The 9557-nt window shown below is 44.8% G+C and overlaps 1 pseudogene; it reads right to left on the minus strand.

Moving 5' to 3' along the window:
* Positions 1 to 4291: 4291 nt before the first annotated feature.
* LOC101274022 (glycerol-3-phosphate phosphatase-like) lies at positions 4292 to 6058 on the minus strand (annotated as a pseudogene).
* Positions 6059 to 9557: the final 3499 nt, after the last annotated feature.

Below are 9557 nucleotides of genomic sequence, written 5' to 3' on the forward strand. Positions count from 1 at the left end.
AAGTTCAGCCAGGAGCCGGGACAAAGGCATAGACGGCTCTCTGTTGCCATCCAGTGGATGAGCCCTGCGTGATCTCGAGACTCTTCGCTGAACCAGTGCAGAAACTTCAGCCTGCATGAGATCATGTTATCTCCTCCAAAAAATTACTAAAGCTTCCAGAATGTCCCTCTCCTTCCTCCAGTCCTCCCACCTCCCTCATTAGCTGCCTTTGTTTATCTTTGAGATAAAGGGATCTTGGCTGGCCGCTCCTTGTTGACTGAAAAACTCAATACTCAAAAAAAAAAAAAAAAACCAGCTTTTGTGGCACATGAACCAAATCTGCAGTTCCCCTAATTGGTTTAAAAGATGGGAAAGAGGAGTGTGGAGAGAGAATAAATGAGAACCAGGGAGAAAGTGTGAGTCTGGCTTCAGCTGAGCGCCAAACGGTAAATAAGCCCTTTTATGGACTCATTTGGTCTCAGCCCTACAAAGGCTTCTAATTGAGGGAGGAAGCAGACAAAAAGGCAGTTTTAAGTGACATTCGATTCTTCCTGAGGAATGCTAAGGTTTGTCATTGATCTGGAGAGGAGATAATGGGGATTCTCAAGTCACTCTTTAAACCAGGAATGGAGTGTTTAGTTCAAATTGTGCTGGAATTTTTGTTTCAAGCACATACCAGGTTTTTCCCTCAGTGGGTCTCCCATCCTCCAGTTTATGCTCTGATGCAGCTGGTACAAGCCCAGGGGCCAGGGGTCTGTCTTTCTAAACCGACGGGTCCCCTGGAGGCGTGAGAGCCTCAGTATATATTTCAGGTAGTTTCAAACTGCTTACCTAAACGCTAGGTTTCACTGGAGTCCCACAAATGTTTGATTCAAGTATCTTTAAAAATTACTTTTACCTAAGAAAACAGTAAAATACACTGTCAAGTGCCTCAATATTAAATGTTAACACATCAGGACACCAATAAGTTAACTTGGGTGCCTGGACTTTTTACGAAACCTAGGCCCACGTGCATCTCCTCATGTACGATTGTGCACGAATGTTCCTTTTGCATGCGTTGGCCGGCGCAGGCCAAGTCAGGCCAGGCTCACGCACATCTGCTGGGAGGATGAGCTCTCCCAGTGTGTGATAAGTTGTATAGTAACCAGTAAAGAGATGACAAGACATGTGATAACAGCACATTACAAACAGTCTCAGCATTTATTCTACATTTTGGATGCTTTTTATTTAACATCTCTTTGTGATAAATGATATTAACAGATGTTAAATATTGGTAGTCATTCAACTTTTTTTTTTTTTTTTTTTTAAAGAATCCAACTATTCCTCTTTTGGGCTTTGAATCAATTTGTTTGAAGAGTATCTAGAGACTGCAGTATGAGCTCATTTAAAACTGTTACCATTTGCAAATACTTATCTGTATGAATTAGAATTTTCCCATTACTGTTCTACCAAATAAAACAAATATTATATTAATAAAGCCAGGATAACATTTATCAGCTGAATTCATTAACAAATACAACAGTAGATTTCTATTGTCTGAAAAGTGTATACAAAAGAACATAAGCGGGCTTCCCTGGTGGCGCAGTGGTTGAGAGTCCGCCTGCCGATGCAGGGGATACGGGTTCATGCCCCGGTCTGGGAAGATCCCACATGCCGCGGAGCGGCTGGGCCCGTCCGTGAGCCATGGCCGCTGAGCCTGCGCGTCTGGAGCCTGTGCTCTGCAACGGGAGAGGCCACAACAGTGAGAGGCCCGCGTACCGCAAAAAAAAAAAAAAAAAAAGAACATAAGCTTTGGAGTCTGTTATGGGCTGAATTATATTCCCCAAAATTCACATGTTGAAGTCATAATACCCAGTAGCTTAGGCTATAACCATATTTGGAGATAAAGTCTCTAAAGAAGTGATTAAATTAAAATGAGATGATTAAGGTGGGTCTTAATCCAATTTGGACCTGTGACTCTCTAAGAAGAGGGGATTTGGACACACAAGGAGACACCAGGGATGTGTATGGACAGCGGAGAGTCGGTGTTAAAACAGCCGCAGGAGAAGGCAGCCGTCTACAAGCCAAGGAGAGAGGCCTCAGAAGAAACCAAACCTGCCAACACCTTGATCTCGGACTTCTAACCTCCACATCCGTGAGAAGATAAACACCTATTGTTTAATACCCAGTCTGTGGTATTTTGTTATGGCAGCCCCAGCAAACTAATTCAGAGTTTAAAACAATTAGGTCTGAAATTTCCCATTCTACCACATACTACCTGTGTGGTCTTTTAAAAAAAAAAAAAAAACTTATAGAAATATAATTTACATATCCTAGAATGTATCTATTTTAAGTATACAATTCAATGACCGTTTAGTATATTTACAGAGTTGTGCAACCATCACCACAATACGTGTGTAATCATGAGAAAGAGAGCTAACGTCTCTGGGCCTTAATTTCTTCATCTGTAAAATGGGGCTAATACCTTTTGCATGGCTGTGTTTCAAGAATTTAATGACACAACAAAAACATTGGGCACGTGTGTCTGTTTTCTTCCTTCTTTGATCATTCTTAAGACTTGGTGCCCTTCCACCCTAACCCAACTGAGTCTCAAATCCTTGTTGCCTGCCGGACCCAACTTTCTTGTCAAGGCTCCAGGACTTGCAAACTGGCACATAACACCCCTCACACCTACTTACTACCTCCTGCCCTATGGGTATAATAGTTAACTTTGGGTCCCTGTGTGGTAGGCAGCCACTAAGACGGCCACCAATGATCCCCGCCTCCTGGTATTCACATCCTTGTGCAGTCTCCTCCCCTTTAATGGCCCTAGTGACTCACTTCTAATGAACGGAATACAGCAGAAATGATGGGATGTCACTTCTGAGATGAGGTGACAAAAAGCCTGTGGCGTCCGCTCTGGCTCTCTCGTTTACCCACTCATTCTGAGGGAGGTGAGCTGCCATGTTGAGAATTGCCGAATAGAGACCATGTGACAGGGAACTTGTGCCTGTGGCAGTAGCCAGTGGGGACCCGAGCCCTGCCAACAGCCATGGACATGAGCTTGGACGCAGACCCTTCCCCAGGCAAGCCTTGATGACCACAGCCATGACCAACAGCTTCACTGCAGCCTTCTGAGAGACCCCGAGTCAGAGGTCCCCAGCTAAGCTGCACCAGGATTCCTGACTCACAGAAACTTCGAGATGATAAATGTATGATGTTTTAAGCTGCTTAAAGGGATAATGTGTTACGCAGCAATAGATAACCAATACACCCATCTTCCAGTACTCCAGAAGAAAGAGAGCCAAGATCAGGCTGACCACTTCGGAACAGCCCCTCCTCTGCTCAGTGCCCAACACACTGTCAACGGCCAAGTAACTAACAATTAACATCAGCCCACACTTGGCCTCTAAAAATTTGCTAAAATGGCAGTTGCTTCTGCCCATTACCTCCTCGTCCCATGCTCTGCAAAAAGCACAGCAGTTCCTCTGTGCCCGTCTCCTGGAAGTGCCTTACTACCCTTCCTACCCTGGAATTCCGTTGGGGTTGCCTTGTGACCTCAGCTCTCTCATGGGCTGAAAAAGAAGTTAGGATTTTAGAGGCTACCCAGCTTTTTCTCATTGTTAGGGCAGAAGCAGTGTTCTCTTGGGGTTTTCTACGTCTTGAGTAGAAGTGGAATCCCAGACCATGTTTGAATTTTGATCTCTCTCTTCCTTTCCTTCTGATCAGATGCTGTGACACAGGCTCCAGAAAGCCCACATGACCAAGACAAGGAGGCCTGGATTTATTGAGTCCCAGGTCTGCAGCTGACTGGACCCACCTATTCCATTAACCCCTAAGAGCAGATATGCCTACTGACCTGGAGACAAGAGAAGAGGCTGCCCTAGCAATGGGATTTGAAGACCATCAAGGAGGACCTTTACTCATTGCTTGAACTTTCCACCATCAAAGCCAGTGATGAGTTTGATAACACATCTGTCGAAGGTAGGCTAACACAGGAAAAAACAATAAACCTGGGTGCTCGAGATTTGAGCTTTTTGCCCAGTTATTCACCAATTGGGCAATCTGTCTTGGGCAATTCACTTCAATTATCTGTGAATCCGTTTTCTTATCTATTAAAGAAGAACCTAAATGATATGACAATATAAAAATGAAATTCCAAATGATCAGAAAGAGACTTCTTTTCTCTGATGTGCATTTGTATTACTCTGGGCTTCTTCAGAAGAGCCCACTGTTATGTTGGGCTCTAAGCAAACCAATTAAGCTTTAGGGAAGGTTAAGGAGAACTGCAGTAACTATTATTCTTAGCACGTTTCCCATTCCTTTTTTTTTTTTAATCTTTTATCACATCCCCTAGAGTGGAGACTTCCCAATGAGGGTCAGGATGGTCTGCAGACCACAAGTGACGCCCAGAAGGATGTCTGTGTCCAGGCAACCACCTACCATGACGGTGCACTCCCGGTGGATGCCACACTCCTGGAACCCGCAGTGGCGGATGAAGCGGCCGGGCTTGGGGCTGGGCGGCGTCTCCATGGCTCGGACGAGACAGCCCAGCCGGTACCCGCGAGGAAGCGGCTGTTCTCAAGTGGGAGCCGGTGGTCCAAGTCGGTGCTCACGAGCAGGCGGCATGGCTGCTGCAGGAAGCGTACGGCCTTGGGGTGCTTCATGGAGCTGAAGGGCTGGTAGAAGCCCGTCTCAACGGCACACACCTTGGGCTCGGGCGGCGCGTACAGCCAGGCACCGGGGCGGTTCACCCTGCAGCGGCTCGGGCCCCACGCCCTCGGCCTCCAGCTCCGAGCCCAGGGCTGCGCTGCCCAGCATGTAGGCCTTGGGCCCGGCGCGCCGGCCCGGCGCTGCAGCAGGTGGAGCGCGGTGCAGTAGGCCGGGCCGAGGACCTTGCGGCTGCTGCCAGGCCCGCAGGGCGGCCGAAGCCCAGGCGCCGCAGCTCCGCGGCACAGGCCTCGCGAGTCTCGCTGCTGTTGTTGGTGATGAAGCCAAGACGCTCGCCCGCCTGCAGCGCCGTCAGGAGGCTCGGCGCGCAGGACGCCGCAGTCCCGCTGCGCCCGAGCGCGCCGTCGCCGTCGGACAGCAGCGTTTCCACGTCATCCAGCGACGCCTCAGCCAGCTCGGCGCTCAGCACCACGCAGCCGCCGTCGCCGCTTCCGGCCTCTGCCTCCTGCTTCCCCGACACACCAGCTGCAGGAGTGGACACGGGACGTAGACCTGGCCGATGTCAGTGCTTTAACCCTCAGAAGGCAATCTTTGAGACATAGGAAAGCCGTTTTCTTCGATTATCGTAAAGATTCTGGAGAAGGTAGTGGTCCTCGGTTTTTGCTAAGCTAGGAGGATGTGCGTTGGGGAATTCTGGCCACCACGTGGAGAAAAGCTTTCTGCAGGATGAAACCAAGACAAGGAAAGGGGGAAGGGAGAGAGGGCGAGGTCTCTGGGGGGGCCATGTTCCCGTTCCAGTTTCTCAGACTCTGATCACTGCAGCTATTCTTTAGATTCTGTGAGCAAACCTAGCGCCCTTCCCAGGTATGTGAATGCACGAAAAGAGCGGCTTTGAGTTGAGTTTCAATTACTTGCACCTCGAACAATCCTGATAAATACAGGGACGGTGTGGAGGTAATGAAAACAAGCCCTGCACGACGGGGCACAGAACAAAAGGCTTTGGGCTAAGGTGATGGGACTCTTCAAGGCAGAGAATCCAGGGGACGCAGGTAGAACATCCAACTCGATTCCTTTCCAAATGTACATGCTGGAGATGGCCGACTACTCCTTAGAAAGTGGAGAAAGAATGGAGACTTGTTTTTTGCAAGATCCTAGTCAGACTCTTAGGCAACAGGGTATCCTGGGCATGCTTCCTTTCAAGCTGTATTTGTCTGTGAAAGTCAGTTGGTGGCAGGACTAACAGAGCAGCCTATGCTGTCTCTAATGCAGGCAGCCTCTACTTTTTAAGTGCAGTGAGGCTCTGGAGACAATGTCATTGATTAGATTGTCATCTTACCACATTCCAACTGCCAGTGCACTCAGAGCAGAGGCATTGTGTTAGCGCGGACAGCAGGGGTGTTGGAAAAGCATTGAAAGTGGAGTCAGACATCATACTCTCTCACCCACACCCTGTGTGCAAGGGTGAAGGGTGTCACCTCGGTTTTGGAGCCATGAGATGCTAACAGCTCCTTTGAGGATAGAGCCAATAGCCTTGGCCTTGGTCTCATTAGTACCAAGCTCTAGCCAGCTGAATTAATCATAGAAGCGAGCACTTGTCTATGTAACACATGTATTCCCAGGGCAATTAAGCTCTGGGTTTAAAGGGACGTTACATTTATGGTAGCAATCCATATATTGCTGAGTTTTTCCACCCTGCTTGCTGTCATGGAACAGCCAACCCCCCTAACAAGTTTCCCCAAATTATGTCTTGCAACCTCGGGGTTAGGTGGGGAGTTTACAATGCACACACACAAAAAGCCCTGACAATCACAGCATGGTCTCCACTTCCATACTCTTTTTACCATACTCTCTTTCTCTGCCCCTTTACTGTCACCAAAAAAGGACTGCCATTGTGTCCTTCAGATACCAGCAATGCACCAACACCATATTGCACTGACATAAGGAAAAATTCTCTTCTAATTCTTAATGCCCACCTATAAGAACCACCAACCACAAGCATTGCGCCCTGTGAGCGCGCAGAAACACACACACACACACACACACACACACACACACACCCCTTAGTGATAAGGTCTACCACAATGATCCCAAAGAAATGGTATGTTATACCCCAAATCTTAAAAGGATGTGTTGTACAAAGCACCCTTTTCCATTCCCATTCTTTTCTTTTCATTTCCTATGGCCCCAGATGTGAATCCAGGATGCCGACAGGTAACCAGCCTCCAAGACAACTCCAAAGCTATCCTCCAGCCAGAGACCCCCAGTACACAAGCACTTATTCCTGTCATCCGAAACATTCTGGGGTTCCATAACCAATCCTCGTGCTTCACTTTAACGTTTTGGTTGCATGTGCATAATTTCTACTTCTGTGTCACATAATAGATCATACAGCGGTTGCTGTTGAATCCAGGAATCTTGAGAAGGAAGACTCACCCCCCAGCTTGCCTCATAGAAGGGGAGTCACGCTGTAGTGTGCTTCACAGTATAGTGAAGAAGATGAATGAGATCAGGGTCATCTGAAAATGACAGGCCGGAATTTATTTTTCTCTCTGTTCCTTGCCTGACATCTTTTTTTTTTTAAATTTATTTTATAGAGCAGGTTCTTATTAGTTATCTATTTTATACATATTAGTATATATATGTCAATCCCAATCTCCCAACTCATCCCACCATCCCCCCACCCCCGCTTTCCCCCCTTGGTGTCCATACGTTTGTTCTTTACATCTGTGACTCTATTTCTGCCTTGCAAACTGGTTCACCTGTACCATTTTTCTAGATTCCACATATATGCGTTAGTATACGACATTTGTTTTTCTCTTTCTGACTTACTTCACTCTGTATGAGAGTCTCTAGGTCCATCCACGTCTGTATAAATGACCCAATTTCGTTCCTTTTTATGGCTGAGTAATATTCCATTGTATGTATGTACCACATCTTCTTTATCCATCCATCTGTCAATGGGCATTTAGGTTGCTTCCATGACCTAGCTATGTAAATAGTGCTGCAGTGAACATTGGGGTACATGTGTCTTTTTTAATTATGGTTTTCTCAGGGTATATGCCCAGTAGTGGGATTGCTGGATCATGTGGTAATTCTATTTTTAGTTTTTTAAGGAACCTCCATACCATTCTCCATGGTGGCTGTATCAATTTACATTCCACCAACAGTGCAAGAGTGTTCCCTTTTCTCCACACCCTCTTCAGCATTTATTGTTTGTTGATTTTCTGATGATGCCCATTCTAACCCGTGTGAAGTGATACCTCTTTGTAGATTTGAGTTGCATTTCTCTAATAACTAGTGATGTTGAGCAGCTTTTCATGTGCCTCTTGGCCATCTGTATGTCTTGGAAAAATGTCTATTTAGGTCTTCTGCCCATTTTTTGATTGGGTTGTTTGTTTTTTTAATATCGAGCTGCATGAGTGGTTTGTATATTTTGGAGATTAATCCTTTGTCCGATGATTCATTTGCAAATATTTTCTCCCATTCTGAGGGCTGTCTTTTCGTCTTGTTTATAGTTTCCTTTGCTGTGCAAAAGCTTTTAAGTTTCATTAGGTCCCATTTGTTTGTTTTTGTTTTTATTTCCATTACTCTAGGAGGTGGATCAAAAAAGATCTTGCTGTGATTTATGTCAAAGAGTGTTCTTCCTATGTTTTCCTCTAAGAGTTTTATAGTGACCAGTCTTACATTTAGGTCTCGAATCCATTTTGAGTTTATTTTTGTGTATGGTGCTAGGGAGTGTTCTAATTTCATTCTTTTACATGTAGCTGTCCAGTTTTCCCAGCACCACTTTTGAAGGGACTGTCTTTTCTCCATTGTATATCCTTGCCTCCTTTGTCATAGATTAGTTGACCATACCTTGCCTGACATCTTATGGAGAGATGTATGAGCCATTAAAATCGAAAGTCAAACTACAAAACAAAAGGAAGAGAGAGTGAGTTGGGACTCAGACAATCCACCAACTAGGTGAGTCAATCTTCTTTAATCCAGAGTGCTACAAGTTTCCAGACCACGTGGTAACTTTTTAGATTCAAATTCAAATCCTAGGTACCAAGGCCCCCTCATCTTTCTAATCCTGTGTTAGGGACTTTCTTATGTATTATGCCACTTAATCTCCACGATGAAACTGTGCTATCTATGATATTTGAAAAAATATATGTACTTTATCTTTTGTTCTCCAAGTAACACATATTCACTCTAAAAGAAAAACATCTGATAAAAAGAGACATTTTAAAATCATCCATAATTCCCATGCCTAAAGAAAAGTATTTTAACATTTTGACATGTATGATATATATTATTCTACCATCTTTCCCTACGTATATATAACATATAATTTATAATATTACAACTTTTACATTTTTTCTGAACAAGATAATAGTGAATTTTATTCCATGACAGGAAATGTAATTTTTTTCTACAACATGTTAAGGTTACATAAAGTTCCATCATACGCCACCCACCATGATATATTTAATGGATTCCCCGTTGTTGGAGATTTAAGCTGTTTCCAGTTTTTAGTTATCATAAGAATGCTTTGATCAACATTCTAATAGCAACATCTTTGCATGTAACCATGATTATTTCTTTTGGATTGGTTCTTACAAGTAGAGTTTTGGGGTCATAGCGCATGTCAAATGTTAAAGGTTTGCTTCTGTTGTACCAAATGTCCCCCTAAGTAAGTTAGAGCACTTGAACAGCCACAAGTAGTATAAAAAAGTACTAATTTCCCTGCAGCACTGCCAGCATTTTTACTTTTATCTTTGCTGATTTTTTGGAAGAAAAATTAACTTTCATTTGTTTAAAATGTGCAATTTTTTGACATTTACCAGGGAGGCTAAATATATTTTTCATGGGTTTACTGGCCATTTACACTTCTTCTTATGTAAAGTGATGTTCATTTCTTCTGTGTCTTTGAATTCATTCCTCTT

This window comes from Orcinus orca, chromosome 6, assembly GCF_937001465.1.
Source record: "Orcinus orca chromosome 6, mOrcOrc1.1, whole genome shotgun sequence".
Classification (NCBI taxonomy): Eukaryota; Metazoa; Chordata; class Mammalia; order Artiodactyla; family Delphinidae; genus Orcinus; species Orcinus orca.